General features: G+C 47.6%; 1 pseudogene; it reads left to right on the top strand.

The window, feature by feature from the left end:
- Window positions 1-4,707: 4,707 nt before the first annotated feature.
- On the top strand, window positions 4,708-6,827 carry LOC115668443 (disease resistance protein RUN1-like; annotated as a pseudogene).
- The last annotated feature ends 4,530 nt before the right edge of the window (window positions 6,828-11,357 follow it).

The raw sequence follows: 11,357 nt of genomic DNA on the forward strand, positions 1-11,357 counted from the left end.
AGTTGCAATTCAGTACGGCCTATCATCCGCAGACGGATGGCCAGTTTGAGAGGACTATTCAGACTTTGGAGGACATGCTGAGAGCATGTGAGTTAGATTTTTCAAGACAAGTGGGAAGAACAGTTACATTTGGTGGAATTTGCCTACAATAACAGTTTTCAGCAGAGTGTCGGGATGGCACCGTTTGAGGCACTATATGGCAGGGTGTGCAGAACACCATTGTGTTGGGATGAAGTGGGGGAAAGAAGTATAACGGGTCCAGAGTTTATTCGGCAATCGGTGGAAACAGTAAAGGTTATCCGGGAAAGGTTGAGAACTGCTCAGAGCCGTCAAAAGAACTATGTGGACCGGAGACGTAGGCCTTTGGAGTTTCAAGTAGGGGATCACGTTTCTCTCGAGGTATCGCCGATGAGAGGACTGTCTCGGTTTGACAAGAAAGGGAAACTAAGTCCAAGATATGTAGACCCATATGAGATTTTGGAAAGGATTGGATCGTTAGCATACTGCCTAGCCTTACCACCGAAATTGTCACAAATTCATATCATCTTCCACTTGTCGATGTTAAGGAAGTATGAACCAGACCCGACTCATGAGCTGAATCATGAAGTAATGGACGTGGACGACAGGGTGTCGTACGTGGAAAAGGCAGTTAGGATCGAAGATAGAATAGAGAGAGTGTTGTGAAACAAGAAATTTCGATAGCCAAGGTAATTTGGAAACACCATGGGATTGAAAGTGCGACGTGGGAAAGTGAGGAGCTGATGCGACACCAGTACCCCCATTTGTTTGGATAACTGGGTTGGATTGTAAATTTCGAGGACGAAATTTTTGTAAAGGGGGAAGAGTTGTGACATCCCGAATTTCGGCCCATTTTTGGGATTTATAAAACGCGTAATTTGTCAGTGTGCTTATAGTAAAGTCTCGCCCGGGAACTGATCACTCCCGGTTATCATTTTAAATTAGAGATTTCGCTAGAATCGCACTCGATCAAATTTGGCCGTTATTTGGACCCCGAACTTGGCAGTCGATTTTCGGGAGTTTCGGGACAAAATAAATTGGACGGTGTCAATATTATGATAGCCAACGTTGAGATTGTCAGGAATGATGGAAAAATGGGAGTTTTTGACCACGTGCGAATTTGGACTAGTAGGCCTCCCTCGTTATAATTTGGTCTAATTAATTTGGCCTTTGTCCCTTTTTATGTGCGAGGCTTATTTTGGATCGGTAGACCATTTTCGGTTTTTAATTTGGGCCATCAGATCGCATTTAATATTTGAATGAAGTTTATTTTCTTTTATTTCTCTCCCCTCTCTCTCTCCCTCTCTCTCTCTCCTCCGCGCACACGCTCCCCCCCCTTCTGACCGCGCACGTTCCCTCTCACTCTTTCTCTCTCTCTCTCTCTCTCTCTCTCTCTCTCTCTTCTCTCCTCTCTGCCGCACGCAACCCCCCTGCAGAAGTCCACTCACGCCCATTCTCCCCCCTCCTCTGACACCCTCTCCTCCTCTCTCTCTTCTTCTTCCTTCTTCTTCTCTTTCTTCTTCCTTTCTTATTTTCTCGCTCGGTCTTCTTCCTCCCCGACGAGTCGCGCCGGACTCCGCTCCGCCCGACGCCGTCCCGCTCGTCGCTGCCGCTCGTCGCCACCGCGTCGCCCGACCATTGCCGGCACCTGTCGCCGCCACCATAGAAGCCCCACTCTCTCTCCTCCTCCCGCCGACCGGGTCCGCTTCACCTTTGCCCGGCTCGCGACCGCCTAAGCTCGCCGGACCGCCGCGTGCCTCGCCGTCGCCGGCCAGCTCGACCGCCACGCCGCGCCGTCCGCTAGCCGCCGCCCGCCGTCGCCTTCTCCTCCTCGCGCGCGCAGGCAGAGCTCGCCGCTCTGCATTTCGCGCCCGACCGCCGCTGTTCGCCGGCTCGCGGCCGGCCCCGCTGCCGCCGTCGCCGCCTCGGTGCCCGGTCGCCGCCGTGCTCCACCACAAACAACCGGCAAGCCCCCTTCCCTCCCTCTTTCTCTCTCTCTCTCTCGGTTTGGCCGTGAGAGGCCTTGAGCCGGAGGAGCTCCGCCGCCGCCGTCACTGTTCCGGCGCGGATCCGTCGCCTTGCCCGGCCGTCCAGCCGTTCCATTTTTCTCTCTATCTCTGACCGCGCCCCTCTCTCTCCCTCTCTAGGCCGTGGATTAGCTTAGACCGTCGCCGTCGCTCGCGCCGTTCGCCGGAGCCGCCGCCGCCGTTACTGTTCCGGCGAGGGACCGCCGCTGTCCAGCCGCCATTACCACGTGTTCAGCTCGGTTTGAAGCTTAGGACATCCGGTGAGTTTGACCCTAAGCCCTAATTAGGACAATTTGCATTTCTAGATGGGTTTTAGGGGTTAATTAGGGTATTTTAGGGGTTAAATTGTGGAGGTTGTTAGAGGCTGATATGGTGGCTGATTTCGAGGCTTAGTGTGATGATTTAATTGAGATTTAGAGGTCCGTATTGTGCTGTGAGTCGGCTGGGCATAGGCGCCTTAATTTGGGCGAAAATGTGAATTTGCCGGGTGCAAATTGAGGACCGAGTGGAGGCCGCTATGGGCTGATTTTTGTGGCCCGTTTGGTGACCGAGAATGATGATTTAATTGAGGTTTAGTGGACTATAGTGTGCTGTGATGTGGCGAGGCATAGGTGCCGTGATTTGGACGGAATTGTGGATTTAGCGGGTGAAATTGGGAGACCGAATGGTGGCTGTCTTGGTGGCTATTTTACGGGCTTAGTGCGACAATTTAGTTGAGATTTAGTGACCCGCGAGGTGCCGTTAGATGGCTGGACAGATTGGTTCGGAGTGGTCCAAGTTTGGAGTAAGTTCGGGCTTTAAATATGGATTTTAGTGCGCGCCTCATTTGATCTTTGTGGTGGCTGATTAGAATGATGGTTTGGGGAGTTTAATGGGGCATTTTGAAGATATTTATTGGCCTAGACATTGCGGTATAGTGGCTGGCCACGACAGGATTTGATTTAGGCGAGGCGTGATCAATTTGAAGTTTAATTGTGCAATTACCGGGAATGATCGCATTGATCAATTGACTAGCTAAATGAGCCTTGTTGTGATTGATTTTAGGATGCCATGTTGCTTGTTTAGCGGGACTAAGAATGGAATAGCTTGGCGGGCCTCGAATGCGAGGGTTCTTGTTATCCCGGTTGTGTGGATTGTGCATGGATTGTGTGTCAAGTTGATGCCATGGCTGATTTGAATTGATTGTCTGATTGGGCATGTTGATTTATGAAATTGAATATGCGTGGTGCAAATGCGCATGATTGCATCATGATTTGAGTAAGTGGTGCGGTGCAAGTGAATGCCCGAGTGTGAAGTTTATGGCCATGAGTTTGCATCACGAGCATTGGTACGGCATGTGCATTTACAAGTGTGCTCGAGTGACATGTGCATTGTGATCACCTAAAATGCCCTGATGCGTTTAACGCGGGGTTCAGATGAAAATTGGTGCTTGTGAATGTGTGATCACAATAAACCCTGATGCGTTTTACGCGGGGTAGTGAACCCGTCCTGAGGCGTTTAACGCGGGACGATGCCCGGATTGCCGGAAGACGGCCAACCTGATGCGTTTACGCGGGTTCGGTCCGTATATGGAGATCGGTGTTGCGCCTGATGCGTTTACGCGGGCTAGAGACACTGGGCCTGATGCGTTTACGCGGGCCAGGAAGTGTTGGATAGTGATAGACCTGATGCGTTTTACGCGGGTCGGACCTGATGCGTTTAACGCGGGTCGGAGGAGAAATTGATAAATGGCAAGTATGCTAGAGTGCAAGCGTGCGAAAATGCATTGATGAGGCGTGAGCACGCGTATGAGCACGAGCATAAGCATGACATGCGTTGTGACCAAATGATGTGTACATGTGCTGCGACTGGGTCCTATGTTTTATGCTTGAACTGTAAGTGCCTAACCTGCAGGGCAAGGTGAGTGTTGGATTTGGGCCCGAGGGCCTAAGTCAATTATGATTTGCTTGGTGTGTTGATTTAGTACTCGTCAGGAGGTGCACTTTAGCCTAATTTAGGTTTAGGGAATTACTCGCTGAGATTTATTCTCACTGTTGTTGAAACCCAATTTTTCAGACCCCCAGCCTTGAGGATGCCAGGCGTATTGAAATGTTTTGGGAGGAGCCCCGGCTAGATATAGTGTTTGATCGCCGAGCCACGTACCCGCTTTTGACTTTTGAGGGTGGGCTGTATATGAATATTGTATATGTTTCCCAATGTCAAAACAAGTGTATATTTATCCGTGCTGGTTGTTGTATGGCTATCCTTGGTTAGGTGTATTTTAATGTACGGGTGATTTTAATTACTTCCGCATGTGCTTTAAATCTCTGTGTTTGGTGTTGGGTCGGCGACGCGTCCTGGGACGTCGCACACGAATCGACCTTTGCGAGGGATGTGGCGCGCCGAGGAGTGCGGGGAGTGACACCGGCGACCGGCCAGAAGGTGAAACAAAAAAAAAAGAAAAGGAAAGGAAAAAGAAAAGAAAAGAAAAAATAAAAAAAAATTCGAAAAAATAAAATATAATATTAAAAAATTGGACAAAAAGTGAATTGGGTAGATTTGGGACAAAAGTAAAAGTTTGAGGTTTTTTATAAGACAAAAAAAAGTTTGGGATATAATTGGGATAAAGGGTAAAGTTGGGGATTTTTTAGGGAATTGGGCCGTCGGGAGGGGCCACCTTGGTGTTAAAAAAACCTGCATTCCTCAACTTTGACAGGCTGTAATGAATCATTCTTATTCACCAATTCTAGCAAACTGGCCCTCGACTCTCTGCATATTTAGCCAATCCTGTCTTCTACGTCTAATGACCCACAGAGATCTCCATTTGTAATTCATGTACTCACACTTGTGATCATGGCTTCCAAACTTTTTCTATCTCTTGCTGCCATTGCTTTTGCTGCTATGCTGTTCTATTTTTTCATGAAGAGAAGATCAAGGCAGATCAACAAAGAGGAGGCAAATAACAATGCAGCTGCAAACGATGGAACAGCAGGAGACGCTTCTTCTACTCACACTTCAACAGAAGGTCAAGGAATGGCTACTTCACCAGGATATGACTATGAAGTACTCTTGAGTTTCAGAGGATCAGATACTCGAGCAGGTTTTACCGACTTCCTTTACACTAGTCTTAAAGATGCAGGAATCCGCGTTTTTAAGGATGACGAAGAGCTGCGCGTTGGGGAAGAGCTTGGGCCAAAACTTCTCCAAGCAATTAATCAGTCAAAGATCTCAATACCTATCTTTTCGAAAGATTATGCCTCTAGTGTATGGTGTCTCAAGGAGGTAGTGCAAATGGTCAAGTGCAAGAAAACTGGTGGACAAAAGATTATGCCCATTTTTTATGATGTGGCACCTTCAGAGGTGCGACACCAAACTGGGGGTTATGGAAAAGCCTTTCGTTCACACAAAAAGAAGAGGCGATATGGCGAAGAGATTATAAGTCAGTGGAAGGATGCTCTCAGAGCAGTCGGGGCAATAAGCGGATGGGACCTGCATAGCGAAGGGGAGAACAGGTGATTGCTTTTCGCATTCCATCTGATGTGCATTGTATCATTAAAACAGGATGCATATCAATCGGTTTCTTTTTCGGATTTGTGTTAGTCTTGTTAAAATAGAATTTTATGCTATTGAAGTTATCCCGCAGAAATTACGTTAAATAATGGCACAATCCCAATGTTGTCCTTTTTCATTCCAAACAACACTTTTTTCAGGTCCTTCTTTAACTGTCTGTACCTACGCTAATTCATCTACAATGGAATAAATCCTTGAAGAACACAATAGGAAAATGTCTCTAGTTTCGATTTGGTCTTGTAAGAACTGTTTGGTTCAACACAGTTTTCTAACTCATTACCTTTTGACCTCCAATAAACACTAGGCAGGAAGGTCTATTCGCCAAAACAGTTACCCATAAGGTTTTCAATGAGTTGAAAAAGGCTTATCTGGAAGTATCGGATTGCTTGGTCAATGTCGATCACCAGGTAGATAAAATCATGGAAATGATAGGTGCGCAGACAAGTGAAACACGGATTATCGGAATTTATGGGATGGGTGGTATCGGAAAAATGACTATTTCCAAAATCATCTACAATCAACTTTCACATGATTTTGAGAATTGTTGCTTTCTTCCTGATATCCAAGAAACGTCAAAAGGCAAAGGTATTCAATGCTCGCAAAATCAGCTCATATGTGACATCCTCAAAACAAAACGCTTAGATATAAAAGACATTTACGAAGGTACTCGGATAATTAAAGATAGGTTATCCAATAAAAGAGTCCTCCTTTTTCTCGATGACGTGGGAGAAGAGAATCATATGAATGCACTTGTCGGTAAGCGTGATTGGTTTGGTAAAGGGAGCAAACTCATTATTACTACAAGAAAGAGAGATGTTCTCGACGTTCCCGCAATGGACTGCACTTATGAGGTTAATGGCATGGATGAACGTCAATCTCTTCAACTTTTTAGCAAACATGCCTTCAGAAGAGATTATCCTTTAGACGAGTATATCAACCAATCCAAGAGGGCAATAAAAATTGCTGGAGGTCTTCCGTTAGCTCTTGAGGTCATAGGTTCACTTTTATCTCACACTGAAAAGAAAAAGTGGGATGCCAAATTGGAGAAGTTGGAAGATGTTCCTCCTGCGGATGTTCAGAGCAAGTTGAGAATAAGTTATGAAGCATTAGAAGTTCAGCAAAAACATATATTTCTCGATATATCTTGTCTTTTAATCGGACATGACAAAGACATTATGGTTTATTTCTGGGATTTCAAATTCCATCCGAAAGATGCCATGGATGTTTTGGAGAACATGTCTTTGATAAAGATTAAAGAGGATAATAAAGTATGGATGCATGACCAACTCAGAGATCTCGGAAGACAAATAGTTCGTCAAGAAAGTAACATGGAAATAAAGAAGCAAAGTAGAGTGTGGAATCCTGAGGAATCATTGGATTTGCTGAGGAGACATGAGGTAAAATCGTCCGTGCAACAAATCTCCAATACTTATGGACATTTTCTTTTCAAAAAAAGGCAATTACTCTTTGTGTTCTGTAGCACCATTGTGGCCTACTCAACCAATGTTTTTGCTCTTTTAAGATTAAAGGAATGACATTACTCAACTCAACCGCTTAAAATAGTGAACTCGAATAAATGTGTTTCCCTCAAATTTTTTGTTTTTTAATTTTTCCTTTGGACAGGGAAGAAAAGAAGTTGAAGCTCTTCATCTCAAGTTTGACCATGAGGGGCAGTACCGTTTTACCTATGAGGGCTTCATGGAACTGTCAAATCTGAGGTTCCTTGCAATTGATGGACGGAAGACAAATTTTCGTGCAGAAGAGAGGCTTCTTTGGCATGAACCACCATCAAATGTTTCAGATCTCCTTCCACAATTACGATGGCTTTCTTGGCGTGATATTCCCCCACAGTTTAAGATTACAAATTTCTCCATGGAGGATGTGGTTATTCTTGACCTATCTTGGAGTGAAATTACGGATGATTGGGAGGGGTGGAGCCACATGAAGGTATGTTACACTACAAAAAAAGCCGGGTTTTGCCACGAATTTTGCCACGAAAAATTTCGACAAAATTCGTGGCAAAATGAATTTGCGACGAAATTGGCGACGGAAAAAAATTCGTCGCTAATAGGCCGTCGCAAAATTTTGCCACGGAAAATTCCAATTTTCTTGGCTAATTTGCGACGAAAAAATTCGTCGCTAATTATCCGTGGCAAAATTCGTGGCTAATTTTGCAACGAAAAATAATTCGTGGCAAAATTCGTCGCTAATTATTCGTGGCAAAATTCGTGGCTAATTTGCCACGAATAATATTCGTGGCAAATATCCGTCGCTAATTTGCCACGAATAATATTCGTGGCCAATATCCGTCGCTAATTTGCCACGAATATTTTTCGTGGCAAATATCCGTGGCTAATTTGCCACGAATATTATTCGTGACAAGAATCCGTCGGTAATTTGCCACGAGATCTATTCGTGGCAAAAGTCGTCGCTATTATTTTGATTTATTTTTTGGTCGCCAAATTGCTACGAAAAATTTTCATGGCAAAAAGTCATTGCTAATTATCACGTGGCTAATAAATTTTTTTTTTTCGACTAGTTTATTCGTGGCTAATTTGCCACAAAAAAATTCGTGGCTAAATTCGTGGCTAATTTGCCACTGGAATTATTCGTGGCAAAATTCGTGGCTAATTTGCCACTGGAATTATTCATGGCAAAATTCGTGGCAAAATTCGTGGTTAAATTCGTGGCAAAATTCGTGGCTAATTTGCCACTGGAATTATTCGTGGCTAATTTGCCAGGAAATTTTTTTTTTTATCAGTATTTTGCCACGAAAAATTTTGACTATTGCGGTCGACATTATTCGAAAACAAATTTGGCGACGAATTTTAATGAATACTTTAGCGACGAATGTTGTTTAGGAACGATTTCGATTTGAAATCTGATTAACATTGATAGAAAATCACAGTCAAGACAAGAACAAACCCCAAAAAGAAAGAAATGAAACAATGTTCTAAATTAGCGAGTTCGCAAACCTGTTGTGGCAAACTATTGATCTTGCCAAGAAGTTCTTTCACGTTGTGGCAAACCTGTTGCGGCAAACTATTGATTTCCAAGAATCGAAGTCCTGTCCATCTCAGGCGCAAACATCACAATATCAAACTCCTAACCCCGTTAATTTTTTCACATCTATTCAACAGCAGAAGCACAAAGATATAAGTACCTCTTGGAAATTTAAACTAGCAAGGATCATCATCATCATCAGCATCAGTATCAGCATCATCATCATCATCAGGAATCTCACTATTGTGACATTCCGAATTTTGGCCCATTTTTGGGATTTATAAAACGGGTATTTCGTCAGTGCGCTTATAGTAAAAATCTCGCCCGGGAACTGATCACTCCCGGTTATTATTTTTAAATCTTGAGATTTCGCTAGAATCGCATTCGATCGAATTTGGCCGTTATTTAGACCTCGAACTTGGCAGTCGATTTTCGGGAGTTTCGGGAAGAAATAAATTGGACGGTGTCGATATTGTTGTGGCCAACGTCGAGATTATCAGGAATAGTGAGGAAGTGGATTTTTGACCGGGTGCGAATTTGGACTAGTAGACCTCCCTCGTAGTGTGTTTTGAGTTATTTTATTTTGGCCATTTATCCTATAATATTAATTTGGATTTTTGCGGATCGTTAGATCGTTTTTCGATTTTGAACCGTGTCCGTTGGATCGCGCTCGAGTACGCATTGACTTTTTGGCTCTCTTCTCTCTCCTCTCTCTCCTCTGCGCCGCGCCACCCACCCCCGTGCAACGTCCCTTCGCGCACGTCTCTCTCTCCCTCTCTCTCTCTTTCTCTCTCGCCCTCTCTCTTTCTTTTCCTTTCTCTTTTCTCCTCTGGCCGCGCACGTCTCCGCCCATGCAGACCCCTGACACTCTCTCTCCTCTTTCCTTCTTCCCCTTTCTCTCTCTCTCTTCTTCTTTTCTTCTTCTTCCTCTTCCTTCTTCCTCCCCCAGCCCCGACTGGTTCTGCTTCGCTTCTGCCCGAGCTCGCCTGACCGCCGTGCGCCGCTGCCGTCGCCAGCCAACTCGACCGCCGCACCGTCCGCCAGCCGCCGCCCCCGACCGACTGGTCTCTCCCTCCACTTCGCGCCCGGCTTGCTGCTCGAGCCCACCGCGTGCTTCGCCTCCGCTTCTGCTCGCCCAGCCGGCGCTGCCCAGCTGTGCCTGGCTATCGCCGCCGTCGTCCCTGCCGCACCGACCGTCCCGCTGCCGCCGCGAGCGAGCGACCCAACCATCGCCGAGCTCGCCACGTCCGGCCGTCGCGGTTCGCTAGTTCGCCGCCCGCCGGTTCGGGCCGGCGTGCCTGCTGCCGCCGCGAGGCCGCCTGCTGCCCCGTCGCCGCCGCGGTTCGCCACCTCCCCTCGCCTCGATCCTCTCTCCCTCATCCTCACCCCGGCTCACTCTTTTTCTCCCCGTTCACCTCGCCGCCGCCGCGTCGCCGCCGTAGCCGCCGTCACGCCGCGTCGCCGCCGTCGCCGCCTGCACCAACCAAACGGCCTGCCCCGCCCAGCCCGGCCGTGGCCGGCTGTCGCCCACGCGACCAAGCCGCGCCCACGCCTCGCGCCCGTGCCCGCGCCCGTCGCCACGCCCGTGGCCGAGCTCGCCGAGTGCCGTGCCCGTCCGACAGGCGCGTCGCCCATCCGACTAGGCGCGTCGCTCGTCCGTTCGCCCGTGCGCCCCCGGGCACGCCGTTCGGCCATCGCGCCCGCGCGCCAGCACGCCGATCGGCCATTGTGCCCGCGTTGGCCGGCCACCGAGCCTGTTGGCCGCGCCCGCGCCCAGTCCTAGATTGTTCACCCGGGCTATTTTGGGCCCGAGCCGACTTTTCCCGGGCCAAACTTAGGTAAGTGACTTCCTAAATCCTACCTAGTACTTTGGGTATTTTTAGACTTGTTTAGGATGTGATTAGTACCGGGTTAGGAATTAATTTAGGCATGGGCTAATTAGATTGAGTGTGCCTAATTGATGAATTATTGTGGTGATAATTGTGTGGCTAATTTAGTGATTGACTGAGGTAAATAGCATGACTGAATTGTCGTGGCGCTTGTGGGTGAATTGGAATTTATTGAATGTGTTGACTTGAATGTCGGGTCGGTGGACCGATGTCGGGAGCATGAATTGAGTTGACTGATGTGGCGTGCTAGATTAACATTGGTGAATGGGTGGTGATTGAAATTGATTTATATGACTAAGAGCATGGTGAATTTTGTATTGTGGTGCATGTGCATGAGAAAAGCCCGGCTTGATCTGAGGGCTGACCTGAGGCGCAGTAGCGCGGGTCGTGGGAAAGTGTGAAATGTCCAGTGAGGGACGAAGCCCGGCTTGATCTGAGGGCTGCCAACCTGAGGCGTGGTTACGCGGGTGTGGCTAGAAATGCAAGTAAGGACTCGAGGCGTGGTTACGCGGGTCGAGAGAAATGTCCTGAGGCGTGGTTACGCGGACCGAGCCCGGCTTGATCTCGGTGGCCGCCAACCCGAGGCGTGGTTACGCGGGTGTGGCTAGAAAGGCAAGTAAGGACTCGAGGCGTGGTTACGCGGGTCGAGAGAAATGTCCCGAGGCGTGGTTACGCGGGACCGAGCCCGGCTTGATCTCGAGGGCTGGCTCGAGGCGTGTTGACGCGGGCCGTGTGAAAGGACCTGGGAGGTCGTGAGAAAGTTGCTCGGCCACGCATGCGAATTGAGTGTGATTGAATTGACTGGTTGAATTAGTTGGAGTGATTGAGTGAAAGCGTGGTTGGTGTTTGAGCGACTTGTGATGTGTTATTT

The sequence above is a fragment of the Syzygium oleosum genome, unplaced genomic scaffold (assembly GCF_021117445.2).
Source record: "Syzygium oleosum isolate NSW1041296 unplaced genomic scaffold, Sole_v2.1 Sole_v2.01, whole genome shotgun sequence".
NCBI classification, from domain to species: Eukaryota; Viridiplantae; Streptophyta; class Magnoliopsida; order Myrtales; family Myrtaceae; genus Syzygium; species Syzygium oleosum.